Source organism: Falco punctatus, assembly GCF_963210335.1.
Source record: "Falco punctatus genome assembly, chromosome: 9".
NCBI classification, from domain to species: Eukaryota; Metazoa; Chordata; class Aves; order Falconiformes; family Falconidae; genus Falco; species Falco punctatus.
This window is the reverse complement of record NC_137589.1, coordinates 4,485,721-4,504,197: the sequence shown is the minus strand read 5'-3', so window position 1 is coordinate 4,504,197 and position 18,477 is coordinate 4,485,721. Positions and strand designations below refer to the sequence as shown.

The 18,477-nt window shown below is 49.5% G+C and overlaps 1 protein-coding gene across 3 annotated transcripts in view; it reads left to right on the top strand.

The window, feature by feature from the left end:
• LHPP (phospholysine phosphohistidine inorganic pyrophosphate phosphatase) overlaps positions 1-18,477 on the top strand; it is a 93,305-nt gene that overhangs the window by 31,450 nt on the left and 43,378 nt on the right. The gene's annotated exons all lie outside the window — the stretch shown is intronic.

The following is an 18,477-nucleotide window of genomic DNA, read 5'->3' as shown; positions in this document are numbered from 1 at the left end:
GTATCTCTGCACGCAGAGGTAAATTAGACCTTTGCTACTAACAAATAACTCCTGTGACGTACTTTGCCCATCAAAATATGCCCCAGGTGATGCTCCATCCAAACTGTTCAGGCAACTGACATAAACTGTATATACACACACACATAAATATGTATAATCATATGCTGGGAAAACATTTTCTTGTGTCAAGTTTGAGTCATGATTTCACAGCTGAAAGGGAGTCATCAGCTGTTCTAGGTGGGGGAAAAAAGATTGCTTTCCACTGTTACAGTTCCTGTTTCAGTGTGTGGTTGCTGTGATGAGAAATTGTGTACTGTTGTATGGCACTGAAATACAGTCGAACGTCTCTAAATTGAGCATGTGGTGCCAGTCCTGTTGGTAGCAATTGCGAGTGAAATGAAATAGCTCTCGTTTGCCAAGAGAGGTCAGAGATGTACGTAATTTTAAGAATGAGTGATTTAGTATACATGGAAAATCAAAACACGCAGTGAGTATTGAGAGAGATGGGGGGGGGAAAAAGAGTGAATTAAAGTTGATGGGCAAGATAAATTAAAAATAACAGGAAATGTGATTATTTTATGGAGGGTTTAGTTTGAAGTCTGATCTATGAGATTGTGTGTAGGTCCCCTTTTTCTCATCTGTGATAGTCCTTGCTGACACAGAGCTGTGTGCTACACCCGCGTACCTCTGGATGGCACCGTTAGTACATGCTCTTCAGCATTAGCCACAGCTTCGGGACCTGCCCGGGATCTAAGGCTGTCTTTGCCAAAGTGTAGTGCACAAAGGCATCAGGGTTTTGCTGTAGCTTCTGAGCGTTGGTGTGGTGGGGTTTCCACAGGTTTCAGTAACGAGAGTCTTGCAGCTCAGGACGTGGGTGATCACCCCAATTGAGTTGCCTCTGTGTTTCTACAGCTGTGAGTAGTTTTTTCCATTTCCACCCTAACAATGGTGCCTTGCTTCAGCAAAACAGATGCAGAGCTGCTTCAAAAATTAAATAAAAAATAACAGAGAAACTGTCCCGAAGAATTGTTGCAGGTGCATTTCACTGCATACTGCTGGATACATGGAAATGACATTATTTGCACAAGTTATCCCAGTGAAGGCATTTTGCATCTTGTTCTGTAGCTCCAAGGGATCCTGTTGTGCCCCTCCATCCCCACCTAAATGCTGTCCCCAGCTGGCAGATGCTGTCACCTCCTGTGCAGCGGTGTGCATCAGGGCAGCTCTCCTTATTTCAGGGGTCGATGCAGTTTACATGAACATTTTTGAGGTCTGCTGCCCACCACGTGCCACCAAGGATTATGCATGTAGCACAGACGATGACACGTGAGCCAAGGTTTATTGTACTGTTTATTGTATTTCAAAGGGACTTCAGCGATTGCACGGAGATTGCAGGCTGCAAAGCAAGGTGGTCCATCTTACTTGCTTTAGCAAGCCAGAAGAAAAAGTCCTCTTTGGCCCTGAAAGCCTTTTGTGGAAAGAACTGATTAAGCTGCTGCTGCAGAGGTTTCAGCAGTAGGTAGGGGCGGACAGGTCGTGCGCAGGGCAGGCATCCTCCCGCTGGGCACAAGAAGCTGACAGCCTGCAGTGCTGCAGGAGCCTTTCTCTCGGTGGTGTGGGTGCCGCCTTGCTCGGTGCCAGCGGTGGTGGGTGCCAGCTGCCCACTGAATGCGTTTGTGAAGGCAGAGTGAGGGTGGTTGGCTTGGCAGGCGAGTCAGGGTGCAGAGGAGGCGTGGAAGGGGCATGCACGGAGAGCCGGTGTAGCCCCGGGGCTGCCTCCCTCCCTGGGCTCTCTCCCTCCTGGGCTCTGCAAGGCCTTCTGCAGTGTTGGCCGCCCCCACGGTGAGATTCAAAGCGTGGATTAAGCTACTGCAAAACCATTCAGTTTTACACCACCTTGCGTGGAGGTCCTGAAGGTTAGCTCTTTAATAAAATTTGTGCAGCTGATTTCCTTTAGTATGACAGATTTTGCACGTTCCTCACTCCTGCATCTGTACTTATCTTCTCCTCTAAAGCATTTTATCTTCCAGCAGGATTCGTTCTCAAGTGTTGAGCTCTTTCTCAGTAGCCAAACCAGGCATAGCATAGATTAGTCCACGAAATGCAATAAATCCTAGCTGCAACATGGAATAAAATTTCTGTTGGCACAAATCAGGGCAACGGTGGCAAGGCGGAGGGATAAGATGATATTTTGAGTCCATCTCAGCCAGCATGGTTCTCTGACACAGGGTGAGTAGCTGGGTTGGCCAAGCGTAGCCTCTCTTAGGTGTAAAATCCAAATGCAAAGGGTCAGTCTGCTCTGCGGGTTTGCCCTCTCTGTTTGTCCCATATACAGGACAGATCAGGTCGTTGCTGCAGACTCTTGTGTGCCAAGAGAAGAAGCTGGTGTTAGGTTTTGCAGGATTGGGAAACCTGATGCTAATTACGAAGTTTCTGTGCACACCTGTGGGGAGGCCCTTGGTAGCCAGCATCTTTCCCATCTAGGGAAGAACATGTACATGTCTTCCCTCACAAGGGTATGTGCTAATTCCACTTGCAGCTAATTGGCCTTGACATCAAACCAATAATTTCCACAATAACTATTGATTCTGCAACGCTGTGTAATATCCTCATTCCTTTGTAGCATGCAAGTTAGAGCAGAGAAAAATTGCTTTGAGGCTTTTCCAGCTGTCTCCTTGTAACATCGGAATCAGCTTTCAGGTGCGTCAGTGTGTCAAATTGCAGGTGGTTTTTGGCAGGGTGGAAGAATTACTTACCCCTTTCTCCATGTTGTTATTTGCAGGTCTTGATTTGTAAGTAAAGAACCTCCCGTCGCTGGTGTGTGGCGGTAGCCAGTAGTATTGATGGCAGTAGTACCCAGTGCCCATGTGGGGTTTTCTTTGATTAGGGATTTATCTGATGGCCGTGGCTGATACTGCAACATCCCTAAGCTGCCTCTTTACGGACATAAAGGATACTCCAGGGATGGAGGATAAAAGGATGGAGGCCTGGGAGAGCTGTCATCTCTCTCCAGCTCTGCCACTGTTCTCTGGGAGAACTGGGTCAAGTTACTTCATGTTGCTGTTCTTCAGTTTCCCCACTTTATAATTATCCTCTGAGAATAATTATCCTGACTTTCTTAATAAAGTGGCATGTGATCTGTTCCTCTTATCTGATTAAGAAAACATACAGAATTTGTACAGATTTATATGAGATTGGCTTGCCAGAATAAAAATCCATATGCAATCAAGACAAAAGTTGTGACAGAGGAGAAGTCTCTTAGGCTGCCACTGTTAAATGATTAACGGTTGAGAAAACGAGGTTAGGTTATTATAATAACCTCCTAAATGAAGTTATAAAATCATTCTTAAAAAATAAGATTCCCACCCATAGATGAATTCACAGCTGTCACTGTAAATGAAAGCTCATGACACCTTTTGTAAAGAAATAGTCACATCTTACTGCTCTGCAGAGAAGCAGCATCCTTCCACCCTCGTGTTCTTGCTCACTGCATTGCTAACCACAGCCGAGATGAACAATTTTATTAGTTTGTTCACATCTCCTGGGTCTTGATGGAGCATACCAGAAGTGCGTAATGAGAAAGAACAGGCAGAGGCACTCCCTTTGTGCTGAAGCTGAACGAGAGGCGTTTTGATGGCCTCACAGTCCTGGTAATTAAGCCTCTTTCAAGTATTAAATGGAAAGACTTCCAACCCATATTTACACTGTAAAAAGCTGTACTGTAATTGACGTTAGTTGACGTCTTAGGCAATGTTTATTAAAACCTGGTGTCAGTAAGTCAGTTTTCATTTTAGCATGATAGCTGATTGCAGTCAATCCTAAGGCATAGTCTTGTTCGCCATTTATTGCACAGTCAAATCACAGTTTGCTCTGTCCATGTGAGGATCTTCACGTGTGTTTATCAATTTATCAACCATGATTTGGTTACTGTAATCTTTGAATCAGCTTTGGAGGGGAAGTTCAGAGTAAATATTGCAGTAGCTTAGCATATGCATACTCATCTGATGACAGCCTTAAATTTTCCTAGTACATTCAAGTGTCCAGACACAGAAATTACAGTTTTAGTACCTGGTGCTTTAGGTATGGTGGACTATGAAAAGGTTTAAGTTCTCACTGCTGTAGGACAGTGCTACAATCCAACCATCCACTTTGCAGCGTAGGGTCTAGCCAATTGCAATGCAAAATAACAAATTACATTGGAAATATGTTCCTGTTAAACTACAAGTGGTGAACTTGGGAAGCGGAAGATTTTACCTTCTGACCCTAAAGAATCATCTTTTGTGTGTCTTGGGTATTTCTGTTTCCTTAACTGAACATAGCCAAGTGTTTACTTTCCAGTAAAGTGTTTGATATTAGAAATACCAGTTGGACTGAATGATCATTGTAGGTCCCTTTCAACTGGACTGTTCTGTTCTGTTGTGTTTTATTCTGTTGTAAATGCAGATCATACCTGGGCTAAAACAGACCTGAAAGGAGCAAGGGGGAATAAAGGGTTCCGCTACATTGTAGCTAATGTGTAAATTTAATTATCTTCAGTCTAAAAGAGAAATGGGAGTTCTGGAGCTTTTTTATGGGCAGGTTAATTTATTCGTTGGTACAATAATAAACCTTGAGGAAGCAGTGTGGGCTCAGGATGTAGCCAGGCTAGGTGCTGTATGTATGTTCATGTGCTGTTCTGAAAAAATTGGCCTGAATATCAGAAAAGAGATCAGTCTGTGATGAGAGCAGGAGCAAGGACAAATAAGGGAGGAAGGTATCAGGCCAGTGAGGAAGAGTAGTATCACTCCGCAACCTGGACAGTTCTGCTCTCTACCTGTCTAAGCACTGACTTTTCCTTAGCAGTGCTGCCCTGATCAGCTGTCACATCTCAAACACCAAGGAAAGGAAGCGATTTGCATTTTGCAAATCAAGATGGTAGTGACCGAATCAGCCTGTGCTGCAGTTTTGCTTCCCCTTTTGCTTGACATCCACACAACACATGCACTAGCAGAGACAGCTGTCTGAAAGGTTTCCATTTCTCTTCTAAAGCTGATAAATAAAGGGCTGAAAGAGGAGGAGGTGGTACCAGTATCTGCTACTAGAAGCGAGAGGCAGTGGGACCTGAGAGGGCACGTGGGTCAGGTGGGCTTGATGTATGGCACTAAACCGCTTCCAGACCCTCTCTGAAAAGCATCCAAAGCTAATGACCATTTTGCTTTCAGTCTCTTTTGCTCTGGTGCTGTGATGTTTTGGTAGTACATGGTCTTTCAGCCTGGGCTGGCAGCCGTCCTCCACCTGACATGGTCGTGCGCCTGCGTGAGTGACACCAGAGCCCTTGGCAGCTGCGTATCCAACACCTTTGCCTTTCTGTCCTCTCTGCAGATAGATAATTCGTGAGCTGAGGTGGTGGTGCCAGAACTGCCTGAAAGGAGGCAGCTCAGGGGCTTTCCAGGGTTTCCACAGAGTGTGTTCATCTCTCTCATCAGCATCATCTCTCCTGTCAGCACCCGCTGTCACTGCAGACACCCGTGGCCGCAGCCGAGCTGTCGTTCTGAGGGGACCCGCAGGCTCTGGGTGGGACAGGCCCAGCTCTAGCTCCTGCTGGACCCCTGGCCTCCCTCCCTGGTACAAGCCCGAGCGCTGCAGGCTATGAGACGGGACAGGGAGCAGGTCATTGCTTATTTCTATCTTCAGGGCCCTTTTCTTAGCACCAGCATAAGGCTGCAGTGGAGAAATTCCACAGCGAAGCAGTCCTGGGAGCTGGCTGAGCGCAGCAGTGTTTCTCAACACTTGTCACTTGCAGAATGCTGAGCTGTATTAGCTTGTTCAGCATTTGACAGCGTTGATGAATACCATACCAATCACTAACTACTTTATTTCCGTAAAAATCCTAATGAGCGTGTTGAAATGTGCTGCAGAAATGGCACAGCTGGGACAGCTACACAATTGTGGTTTCACTAGAGATTTCCTTTTTTAAAAACACAGGTTCCTCTTCTCTGCATATTTTTTTTTCCCTGTAGTTAAATGTCATCCTGGCTAGCTTGGTGCGTGGAGTCCTCTCAGCAGCACGGGGAGTGCGGTGGAAGGGGAGAGCGCTCTGATCGATAAGACCAAAGCAAAGTGTCATTTTCAAAGGGAGAGAGAAGCCAAGGAGAGGCACAGGCCAACCCAGCTGCTGATGTAACGCCCTCGGAGCAAATGGTTCGGTATCTGAAATTTAATCTTCTGGCTTGGGATCTCGCTCGCCATGTCAACACGCTCAGCAGCTGCAGTGCAGGGGCAGTACCTTGTGCTGGCACCCTGCGTGCACAAAACAACTGGGCATTTGTGCTTTAACGCTGCACTTTGTGGCCCGTGGATGCAGGCATATCTAGTGACATTTGTTTTTTTCCTCGAAGAGTGAGTTTAACCAACAAGCCAGGGTGGCTGCCTAGTCCCTGGTGTGTTTTCTGCTCTTGAGATCCCGAGCAGGGCCCTGTTTGTTTTGCCGTCTGCTGGGGCACACGGCTGTGCAGTCACAGGGGAGTGGGGTGCTCAGAGGACCACCAGCCATCGCGGCTGGTTCCAGAGCCCTGCTGGGGACCCTGCTGCAGGCACGCAGAGGTGACGGAGGGAGGTGTCCTCTGAGGTGCGTGGGAATGGAGCCGCCAGCCTGCTGAGGCCGAGGGAGCAGCCGCAAGGCATGGGCGCTGCTGCCCCTCCAGCTGCTCCTGCTGGGCTTGGGCCAGCGGCTGGTTTTCATCCCCCTTGAGAGGCACGAGGTGGCTTGCCCAGAGTTTGAAAGAAAGCAGCCGGCAGTGCCAGCTTTAGGTCTTCTGCACACGCTGGGGAACTCCAGTGGCTCCGTCGGTGAGTGCTGTGGCAGGAGTAAGTGTGATGTGAGAAAAGGGGTTTGGGTGAAAGAGCAGCGCTCCCGGTGCTGCCAGCGCTGGGCAGTGCCTTTCGCTGGGGGTGAGGACAGCTTGCAGCTGGTGCTGGGATGTGACTCATGTTCACACTTTACCCTGAAATGATGACGATTCGTCCTTGCCTGTGGTTTTCATTGTCAGCAGTGTGTATGGTTACACCTCAGCCCTGCATGCTCACAGGTTGCCGAACACAAGCTCATTCAGCCTGTAGGGCTGGGGCTGTTGTATGGGGTCTGCATCCTGTGTTGATTCTTTAAACTTGAGCCACAGGCTTATCTAAAACCAGGGATGGGTCTCAGTGCTGTGGGGAGCAGGGCTGGGGAACTGGCCGCTGGCTGCAGCTGCTGCACACCCTGTCGCCCTTTGTAGGCACCCACAGCTCCTCTCAAAAGCTTTCTCCTTTTCTTCTTAACTCCACTCTGACCAAGTCTAAAATGGCCCCACATCAGCAGCTGGTCTAATACCCTGCTACGTGCCGCTCCTGATCTGTAGACCCCTTCCTGTGTAAATATAATTTCTCTGGCACTTTCAGGGACTCGCTCGTCATTTTAGAGGGTGCTCTTGGCCACGTCTCTTGCATGTTCCCTGTGCCAGTGTATGCTTTTATTTCACAGCTCCGCTTGCTTTTCCATTCCCAGTTGCACTTTGAGTGCCCCCTGAGGTGTACTGGGAGGAGGGGGTGTCAGGTTTGCCCTGCCAGCTTCCACTCACTCCCAGCCCGTTGTGACCGCTGTCAGCGCACACAGCAGACACAGTACGCAGAGCTGTGCAGCCTGTCCCTGGGAGGGCAGCCTGGCTGTGCAGCGCATGTGGCTGTGCTGCTGCGTTCCTGCGGGGAGAAGGGCTGCGAGTCAGCCTGCCCCGTTTCCAACAGCAGCCGAGCAAACAAACACCCGAGCTGGTCCCCGGGTTGCCTCCGCAGTGGGAGCTGGGCACCTGTAGCTGTAAGTCCTGTCATCCTAAAGCACACCGGGCAGATCTTGGTGGGGACCAGCCCTACCTGCAGCAGCGCATCACTTGCTTAAATGGCCAAAGCACAGCACAGGCATTGGCTGATCCATGTGCTGCAAGTATGGAAATTCACGGGAAGAGTTATTTCAGCACTAACGAGAATTTGGGGAGAGCTGAGCGGGTGTATGTGAGCTCGCAGGCTGTGGGCTGCACAATACCCTGCACGCTGCAGCCACAAGGCCCCTCTCCCCCATCCCCCTCCCCACCCCTTGGGACGCTGCCAGTTCCCAGTTTGTACTGGAGGGGATGTGTTTCTCACTGTGCGAATTTCCAGAGGGCTACATGGGGCAGGGTGCAGCTAGCAGTGCTCCACGGTGCCAGATCAAATTCAGACCCTGGTTTTGGGTTTACAGTTGCAGTTTGTGGAGGGTGGGAGCTTGACGTGGTTTTCATCTTGGCATGAACTGCCGGAGCACCGTGCCGAGCGAAACAGCTGCCGCCTGCCTTTAAAAGGGGCTCCTGTGCTGCAGAGCCCCTTCACCTGCCACAAAGCCGAGCTTTGTTCCAGCTCTGGCAGGCGTTTGCCATTGAATAACGTGAACTGTTCAGCTTGGCTGTTGGCTGCGTGACGCTGAAATCAAGCCTAAAAATAGGAGGGTGTCTGACCCTGAAGTGAGGGATTTCCACTGGTAACCCAGGCTGGCACCCTCCCAGGGTGACATCATCCAGAGGGGAAGCTGGAAAAGCTTCCAGATTCGTTGCTTTCCCCGCAGGAGTGCTAAACGCATGTGTCAATGGAGAATCAGGCGGCACGTTCCCTGTGGCTGTGAATCGGGAACGAGGGAATGGGGAAGAAAAGATGGAGGAGAAGGATCGGAGCCGCATGTCAGAAAAGGGTTTTGGGAGCATTGTCAGTGTGTAACTCGAGGGGAGATGATAGGAGCAAAAAAGGTCCCATCCAGGCAGAGCTTGCCCCATAAATGCAACAGTTTTGTTTCCTTTTAGATGTGCTAAAAGGTGTTGAGCTGCAGTCAAAGGTCTGACCATCAGCCTACCCAGTGATAGCTGGTGATACTAGTCATGGTTGTGGGTTGAGTCTGCATGATTTAGACTTGCAAGTGCGTGGCTACTGCTCATGGTGGCCATGGAAGCACCCAAGATGGCCAGGTACTGAATGACCTCCTTTGGTTTCAGGTCTCTGACATTTGGAAGCAGCTTTGCCCAGGCTGACCTTCAGGGATTTGATCCAACTCTGTACTCAAGTAGCATGAATGGCCTTGCTGTTGTTGTTCTAAATCCAAATCACTTGAACCCAGTTCTTCGTGCTTCTGTGCTAAGGGTCTTTGTCTCCTTTCAAATTGATAGTGTGCAAAAAATGCAGCAGGCAATTTTCCTCTGAAACTTAATGTCTTTTTTCCTCTGGATGCTGCCAGGTGACTCCTGTGCTCTTCTAATGAGGACACCTTTACCTCGGTGTTAATGAGTGCATGCTGGAATTTGTAGCTCTTTCCAGACGGTGAGAGCTAAGTGTGATGTTTAGACGGGGCGTCTCCATTATCTGTTTTCCTTCTGCTTTTTAAATTCTCATTATGTATTTATAATGCTGTTATAGCAAAGATGCCTAAAGCACAACCGCGGGCAATGTTTGGTCTCCGAGTCCCAAATGAAGCTGAAAAAACGTGTAAACACTATGTCAAGGGCTGATTTCATGCGTACTGCTGGGCATTTTGGACCAACAATGATAATGAAAAGAGAGGAGGAGTTTTGCCATATCGGTGTCTAATCTGATATGAAACAGATTGGTTTGGTTAGAGACTTTGGAAAGTGTTCAGGTGTGCCAGCCCTTCTTGGGGTTTCCGTGCTTTTAGGGCATCACAGCAGTGACACTTTTCCTACTGACAAGCCAGTTTATAGACATCTGCCGCAGCACCAGGCGCAGATGAGCTGCTTTTCACTTCATCAGCCTTTGCGTAGGATTTGTCTGATTAAGCATGAGGATATTCCTGGTTGTCTGCTGGGAAATGGCCAGGCTGAGGTTGCAAAGGTGTTTCATTGGCATCGACCGAGCCCCTGGAAGGCAGATGGCAGCTCAGGCCGGGTCAGGAATGGGGTTCCCTTCCCACGCTAGGGTTGAATATATGGACCGGAGAGGGGCTTGGACAGTCGTTCTGTGTTTTAGCCATTTTTCACATGAGAGCTTGAAGCCTCTCCGAAAGACAAATCTCTGCTTGCAGCTACGCTGTGAAACTTCTTAGCTTTTGATCCCTGATGCTTTTTGTTAAGTACAGCCTAACTGGAGTAACCGTGTGAAAGGCAGGGACCTAAACCTGAACAGCTGGAATAAATCCTGTGTATGCCAGCGGTGAATGCCAGTCCCACTGCAGGTCAGCTGCTCCACTACAGACCCATCATTTCACAGGGCATTAATGGAGCTGACATAAATGAAAGCAAGGTACACACTGGAAGAACTGGCTTTTATTCTTGCAGATGAAGCTGTTTATTTTTCCTTGCTGGTTGAGATGTTCTAGCAAACACTCGCCTTCCTTGTCATCTTTAAACTATGTAGAGAGGTGGGGAGTTGGCTTCTACTAAAGCAAATGGGCTTTTGCTTTGAAAAGTCCCTTCCTGCAGTTTTTGGCATGACTGATCACCCTGCTCTCCACAGCCCCTAAGCTTCATGATACAGTAGTTTTGTACAAAGCTGTATTTTTATGCATATATGCTTTTAAAGCTGCATCTCTTTGAAAACATGTCCCTAGATAGCCACCCTGTAGTTTGACGTGCAGAATTGGAGGTGGGTGCAGAGGACTTTCAGGACAAGAAAAAATGGCCTCAATTTGCGCCAGGGGAGGTTTAGGTTGGATATTAGGAAAAATATCTTCACCAAAAGGGTGGTCAAGCCCTGGCACAGGCTGCCCATGCGGGTGGTGGGGTCAGCAGCCCTGGAGGTGTTTAAAAGATGCACAGAGGCGGTGCTTACAGAAATGGTTCAGCGGCAGACTTGGCAGTGCTGGGTTAACAGTTACACCTGATGATCTTAAAAGGTCTTTTCCAACTAAGCGATTCCATGATTCTGTGACTTACTTGGGAAGAGGGAGTGGGTTTGAGGGCTGTGAGATGGCGGCTAGAGGCACTGGCGGACACACAGCGATGACCAGTGCTGCTGCACGTAGCACAAGTTACCAAATAATATTCAGATAACCATCTTTTTAAAATGCAGGATCTTTACGGCATGAATTCGACCATATCGTGCGTTCGCTCTGAGCAGCAGTCCTTAATGAAATGCTCACATCCCCTTCCCCACACCAAATCCTCATCTCTCCAGTGCACAGAGCAGACACGGCCTCATATGTAGGGCAGCTTACAGAGCAACTTTTCCCCATTGACATTCGGTGGTTTCCATGTGGGTTTTTCTACTCTGTCTTCCTGCTAAATACAAACATGAACGCATTTATTTCCAGAGCAGAGCTTTTGAGATCCTGCCTTAACTGTGGGCAGATGGACAAGAGGCACAGAGGTTAAAACTAACGCTGGCCACAGGGTCAGTTGCTCACAATGCTTCGTTTGAAAGTTCTGGAGCATTACGTGTAAACATATGTTGGAAACACCGCCCGCGGCTGCGGCGGGGGCATCTGTGTGGGCTCAGCCCTGCTGCAGATGGGCTCCCAGCTGGCCCCGGGCAGCGCTCGAGAAATCACAGTGCCCTGCGAACAGCCTGGCACCACGGGGGAATGGCATGGCTGGGCAGAGGGAGAATCCGTTCCTCCGCAGGGCGGTGTTGACCTTTTTCATCTCAAAAGCGTCTCTGTCTCCCTTCGTCAGGCGTCGGAGGTGCCGGTCTCCCTTGGGCTGGCTCACGCAGGCTCTGCTGAGGTTGCTCTTCCCTCTGTCCTGGCTCTCATTAGTGGAGCGAAAGGACAGGTTTTGGCTGAGGACTCGGAGGCCAACTCCTCTTTCTACAAAGCGGGTACAAAGACCTCAGTTGAAAGGGGAAAAAAAACCTGTCTGCATTTAAATCAGCCTAATTAAGGTGGCTTTTTCCAGGAGCTGACAGGCACGCTGCATTGCCTGCCCAAAGTGATTTGTGCAATTACCGTCTTTTGTGTTTGTCTGGTGGGGTTTTTTTGTACCGCGCTCATTTACGGGACATTGCTCAGGGAAGACCACTTATGTGCAATACGTTATTTTAAGTTTAGAAATAGAGGGCTGGATTCTCACTCGCTATAAGGAGTGGAGTAAATCGGCAGAGCTCTGCTGATTTACACCTGCTGATGCTCTGGCCCACTGGATGCCTGGAAATAACTTAGCAAGTGTAAGAGAAAAAAAATGATTTCTCCATCCATCTGGAACACATTGCATACATCAGGGGAAGGAGAGGCATTTGTGAGAGCGTACGCTTCATTTATCAGTGTACGAGCTATTGAAAAGACTGGCTGTAGCCGGGATAATTATAACCCAGATTAGTCTTCTTGGAATGGAAAAGTAATGACAATCCTAATTTTACCAAATCCACTGAAATTTACTGTCTATTTATTTAACACCCCGAACCCTTTCCTGCGGCAGAGGATCGACTGGATTTATGCGGTTTAGTAATCTAAATACTTGGGAGTTCATCCGCGCAGCCCCTGGGCTGCTCTGGCTATTTTCACTGTCACTGCTCGGAGGCCGTGGGAACTGGGAATGCAGATGGGAGTGCAGGGAGGCACAGGCCAAAAATCAGCCAGAATCCGTCAAAACGCTATTCTTCCACTTGCTTTGCAGGCAAGAAGTACCTGACCTTTGTAGGCAGCTTTAGCTGTCGGTGCCGTGGGGAAGGGGACAAAGCTCGTTCTGTGCCCTCTTCAGGAGCCGCCTATTTTTTCTCTTTCCAGCATATCTGCAGGTTTTTTTCCTGCGTGTAAGGAGAGGCGTTATGTATTTAGAAATTCCCCGTGCAGGGAAGGTCATAGCAGCAAGCGCGTGTGTGAACAGGAGAGCCGACGGCTGTTTCCCTCTGACAAGCCACGGATAGCACCTGTCCATCCTGGCACCTTATAGAAGTTGAAAACCTCTGTTAGAAGCAGGGATAGCAGCACAGCAAGGACAATCCCTTTGGGACAATACAGGCTTTGCTGAAAAAGAGAGGTTGTGCAGAATCTGTGAAAATGAGGGCAGGCGAAGGAGCAGAGCTATGGGCCTGGAAGCCCTTTTGTTACCATCATTTAATATTAGAGGAAAACGCCTGGACTGGAGTTTAATAATTGTGGCTGGTCTTTTTTGTAGCAAGTTCATAATTGCTAGGCCTGTCTGCATTTGTGGGTTTGTGAGCTGTGCTGCATTTTGGCTGAATATTTATTATTTTCTTACCATGAAAGAAAGCACCTTGTCCAGGCCAGCGTGCCTCGCAGGAGTTGAAACGCATAGCCTTGATTTCCCGTTCAACTCTAAAGCGCCGTGGGATTTTAGGGTTGTTATAAGCACACACAAAACCCCAAACAACAAATCCTGAAAGATGAAAATAATGGTCCAAAGAAGACAGAAGGAAAATTTGCTTTGACTCCTTCAGAGGCAGGGTTTCAGTCCAAGGGGCTCGGTAGCACTGTAAACCTTTGTTTCAAGACACAAGCCAAATTCTTGCTAATAAAATTCAAAAGGCAATTTTCCTTCAGGGCACAAATTCTAATATAAAATCTCCTACATTTTCCTAAACTGCTGTCAGAAACTGGCCACTGTTGAAAGTGGAATACACAATTAGATCGGGCTGCCTGTCTGAACTGGCGTGGCAGCTCGGTACTACGCCTTCTTATACGAACGGGCAGGAGGGTGCATTGTCACTGTCCTGCTGCACTGTCACCGGGAAGGGCCCAGGCTCCAGACGGGTCACGTAATTGGGGAGGGAGAGGGATGAGGGGTTTGAACGTGTGTTTGGGGGTGTATCAGGCAGCCTCAGTGCCCTGGTTGTCAAAGCAGTATCTTTACAGTCCCGTGCTCCCAGTTCCCATGCTGCCATCCCTGCCTGCCCCTCACCTTGGTGGCCGAGTCACATTTTTGTATGTATCCAAGTCCTGAAACGTTCGGGTAAGCTATCGAATGGTGTGGGATTGGTGCTTGGTTAGGGAACATCAGTGCTTTTAGGCCTGGGAGCTGTGAAGCGGTTGGCCTGAGCAAAACAAAGGAAGACATCTTTGCATGTGCTTGGGAAAACAGTGGGACAGCAGCACAAAATGTACCCCCCCACACCTGCCCAGGGCAGAGCCAGTACCCTTAGTGCCAGCTCTGCTCCACATTCAACCTTTCTGTAGGCAGGTCATTGAACGTGAGAGCCGACAGCCACTCGTGAGTGTTAGGAAGTCAGAGCAGCTTCCTGAGGTCTTTGTATCTCACCGGTTTCCTGCTGAAGCCTCGGCAAAAATTATACACGTTGGGTGTCTGGCAGCAGGAGGCAGGTTTAGGAGTGCACTGCGGCTGGCTCGTGCTGCCAGCTGTGCAGCAGCTCCGGCGCGGCTGTGGACGAGGGAGCATGCCGTTTGTACGTGGCAGGCTCGTCAGGCTGGAGAGCCATGTGCAGGTCTGGTTCCTCTCCGGCTGAAGCCGTCACTTTCCCGTCACTCCTGAAGAGCTGCAAAAGGTCTTGCAGCTCCCACATGTATTGCTTTCTTCCTGGTTTTTTTATTGCTTTTAAAACATTGCACACCCCAGTCACAAGAGGCAGAGGCATTCTTGAGATCCTGACCTGGGATCCCTTTCAGCTACAAAAAACGCTGTGGCAATATTCGTGCTGTGTCTCAGGAGAGTGTTTTCATGTCGCGTAAACACAAAGTTTCTCAGAATTTGCTCGAAGAGGCTCTTGGAAAGTTTTGGGAAGTGCGTTACAGGAGATGGTAAATAGGATAGTTGCAGAGCGGGGGATGGAGTAACCTCCTTGCCTTCCATCAGTGCCTTGGACCCTCCGTTCCAGCTGCAGCATACATTATTTAGCTCAAAATTGCTTCTTCTGGCACCCTTATCCCACACACTTGTGTACTAGTATGGCCATTCTCAAGGGCTTTGTCCCTGCCAAAGCACAGCCTGTTACCAAAAGAACAAGACAATTAAAAGGAAGCGGTGGAGTTTGCCATGTAAACGCTTCAAACTTACCCACGCTGAATAATAATGCAGAGCATCGTTTCATCCAGACAGATGCTTCCTGGATCGAAAGGAGCAACTGGATCTGATGGGAATGGATAAACAGCTCTGCAGCTCCCAGTTCCTGCAGCTCAGGTCCCCGCTGTCATCCCAGCGACTGTCCCTGCCTGGCCGCGGGCCACTGCGCTGTCATGCAGGGTGACTGCGTTGGGAGGCTCGAGGAGCAGGGTTTGTCAGCAGCCCAGATCCTGGTTGTTGAGGGGTCTGGATGGAGACCTCTGTCCCGGCCCCAGCCTGGTTGCTGCTCCTGCCAGGCTCGGTAGGTGCACACGAGCACATTGCCTCCTGACGCCGGCGTGCTGCTGGCTCTTAGGCAGTGCCCACCATCGTACGCCCTTGTCCTGGGGGCAGAAATCATCTCTGGGTGGCTCTGGGCAAACCAGGCAGTCACAGACCTCCCTCAGTCCCCTCTCTCATGCTGGCACCGTGCCCACGCGTGTATTTCTTCTGCCCTTTATGGATCATCTGCTGCACAGGTTGAAGTTGCTGAGTGGGACCTACTTGCTGCTGATGGCTGAGCCGTTCCCACACCGTCCCCTTTGGATGGTGCGGGGACATCCTGCAGGCATCCCTTCCCAGGAAAAGCCAGGTTCTTCTGTGCAGGATGCTGTAACCCCGAGTGCCTTGGTGACAGTCTGTGTTGGCCCTCCTGACTTTACCTGAGGAATCAAGCTGTGTTGCAAGCTTGAGGAAAAGGTGTAGGGAGAGGTTTGGGGGAAAAGCAAACCAAACCATTACGTAGGTGGAGAGGAATCTGGGGCTGAAAGTGGAGTGCCAGACCAGCCCAGCTTGTGCTCCAGGGCCCTGCTACATCCCAGCAAAACCCACGAACATGGCCAGGTGGGTTTTATCCAAGAGAGCAGTGCTCAAGGAAAAACGTGCAGAAAAGCTGCGGTGCTCCAGCTCACATGCACCCATGGTTTTTGCATGGAAAAGTCTGCAGTCCTACGAGAGTGGCTGGAGAGAAGCCCCATCTCATAGCCCTCTGCAAGGGCACGGCAAACAGCGGAGAGGTGAAACAACTTAAACACGAGGGTAATTGGCAGCGTCCTTCTACTTCTGCCTGACCTTTTCAGTGCTGACTTGATTACCAGCCGTTCCTCTCCTCCAAGGCAGCCTGGCAGGCGGCGTTGATGGACCAGCCGCTCAACTGGCAGGAGGCGGCAGGGAACGAAAAGCAACCGAGAGCGTTTCTGCCTTGTCTGAGTATTTCTGCATCGGGTGTTGGGGCTGCGGTGCGGTGTTCGGCTGGGGCTGGCTGAGTGCAGACTGCAGCGGTATTCAGCGCTGTCTTGACCAGTTAGCAAACCAACTTGATCCCTGGTGGCCATCATCTGGAAAGTGGCTGGTTGCCAGGTAAATCCAGGAGCTCCTGTCTTTATAGGAAACTCCTAGAAGATTGACTAGGCAGTAAAACACCAGTTTTCTATAGCAATTACTCTGTGGGGAATTTGGCCGGATCTCTGTGTTGCAAATGTATAGGACATATGCCTATAGAAATCCTTGAGAGTGTGATAGAATTTAATCAATCCCACTTGTTTGTATGGAGAGTCAGCCCAGATCTCTGTGGCAGATGCCCAGGGAATGCTGGAGGCAGCAAAACCTGTTAAACAAAGATATGTGTTGCCCCATGAGCAGAATACACTGAATTTGCCTTTTTTTTCCGAACTCAGTCACCTCCTCCCCTTACTCCATCTTAGGTCATGGAGTCTTTGGTCATCTTTTCATTTTCCTCATTTTTTTTTTCCCTTCTCTGTCTCTTCACCCCAGATTCCTGTCTGTCTTTCTTTCTTTCTTTATCTGTGTGTCTGCCTTGCTTTCTTCTTGTGCTTCGTTATGTGCTGGGAGCAAGAAGAGGCAGTTGCATGCGATGAGGCTGTTCTTCAGCCCTGCTCACTGCGGGTCCCTGCTGAAGCCTGGGACTGGGCAGGAGCGTGGACATGCTGGGGGTCCTGGTGGGCTCCTGCAGCTGCCCTGGGGACTCTGCCCTGTGATGTCCCTTCGGGAGCACGGGACAGAGAGCTGCCCTCCAGCCTGCAGAGCAACACCCCCCCCCCCAGCAATGGGTTGTCCTTTGTGGAGGTGGGTCCTGGCTTTGGAGTTACTCCGGTCACACAAATCCCAAAGGGGTTCCTAAGGGTCTGTGTTGTTTCAAAGCGTTTTATTTCCAAATAAGTGAGTTTCTCAGGCATGTTTGTTACTCCCTTTGAAAACTCTTGGTTCTGCTGTATGTCCAAGCTGTGCACAAGCAACAAATAGTGATAACGAACAACCTATTGGCACGGTAATGCGCGGGCCAGCTGCTTGGACTGTGTATTTATTGGACTGGAGATGAAGTCGACGTGGAAATATGAAGATCTGCTGTTAGCTTAGGCTTCTCCTCTGCCTTGTTCAGCCTGCCGTCCTTACAAATAACAGGGAAGTTTTGAGTAATTACAGGAGATTCGAGAAAAGTTTATTTATTCGGTTTATCTGTTCTGAGTTTGCAGTTTGCATACCAACCGCGTGTTGTTTGCCGTCACTTTTACTGCTTCCCCTGGGTAGATAGTTCTTTTCCTCTCCTTATTTTATGGATCTTTTGTACAGCAAGAGGAAAGAGGATGTTTCCAAAGGCACAGCACTATATGACTATAAAACCACAGGAAGACTCGGGGCAGGATATAATACTCCCTAGAGTGGCCAGACTCTTGCAGAGAAGACAGGCCACTGTCTCCAGAAAGCTGCGTGGCTGTCACTGTATTGTCCAGCTCATTTCAGAAGACAGTGTGGGAGAAGTGTTCTTTATACTGAGACTGCTGTGCCTGCTTTCCAAGTCAGTGCTGGCTCCACATCCAGAGCCAGCACATGCCCTGTAGTTGGGGCACTTGGCAGGGATTTCCTATCTGCAAATCATAATTGCTAGGAGAGAAACAAAAAAAAATAGCCCTGGGCCAATCTTGGTCTCATCTGCTGGGATTCCTAAAGGAAATGTACAACCTCCCCCTGAATAACCCCTTCAGGAGATTAAATATGGTGTTTAACACCTTCCTGAAATAGCCAGGACTCAAAAAAGCGTGTCTTGCAGTGTTTTCATCAAGCATCCTCCAGTAATGTGGGTACTGCAGACAGTGCCAGCGCTGTTGCAGCGTGGCATCTGACCAGCACGTTGGGGGGAAATGGCGTCAGCATCAGAAACGTTGTAATGTGAAATAAGCAGGTGAATGAGCCTTGCTTTTCCTGTAACCAGCCTGTCTGCTGCACTGAAAGGCAGCCGGGTGGGGAGGGAAACTTGGTGCTGTGGAGGGACTTGAAGGTTGGTCCGTCCTCTGGGATTCCAGACATACCATCCAAATCTTGTTTCTGTGGTCATTTACAGGCAACAGCCCAACATTGTCTGATTTCAGAGACTAGTGCCCGCGCTGGCTGTTGTGGCTGGGAGCGGAGGAACCCTTACCGCCCCAACAGGCTGCTCGGTCCCTCCTCTCCCCTCCTAGGA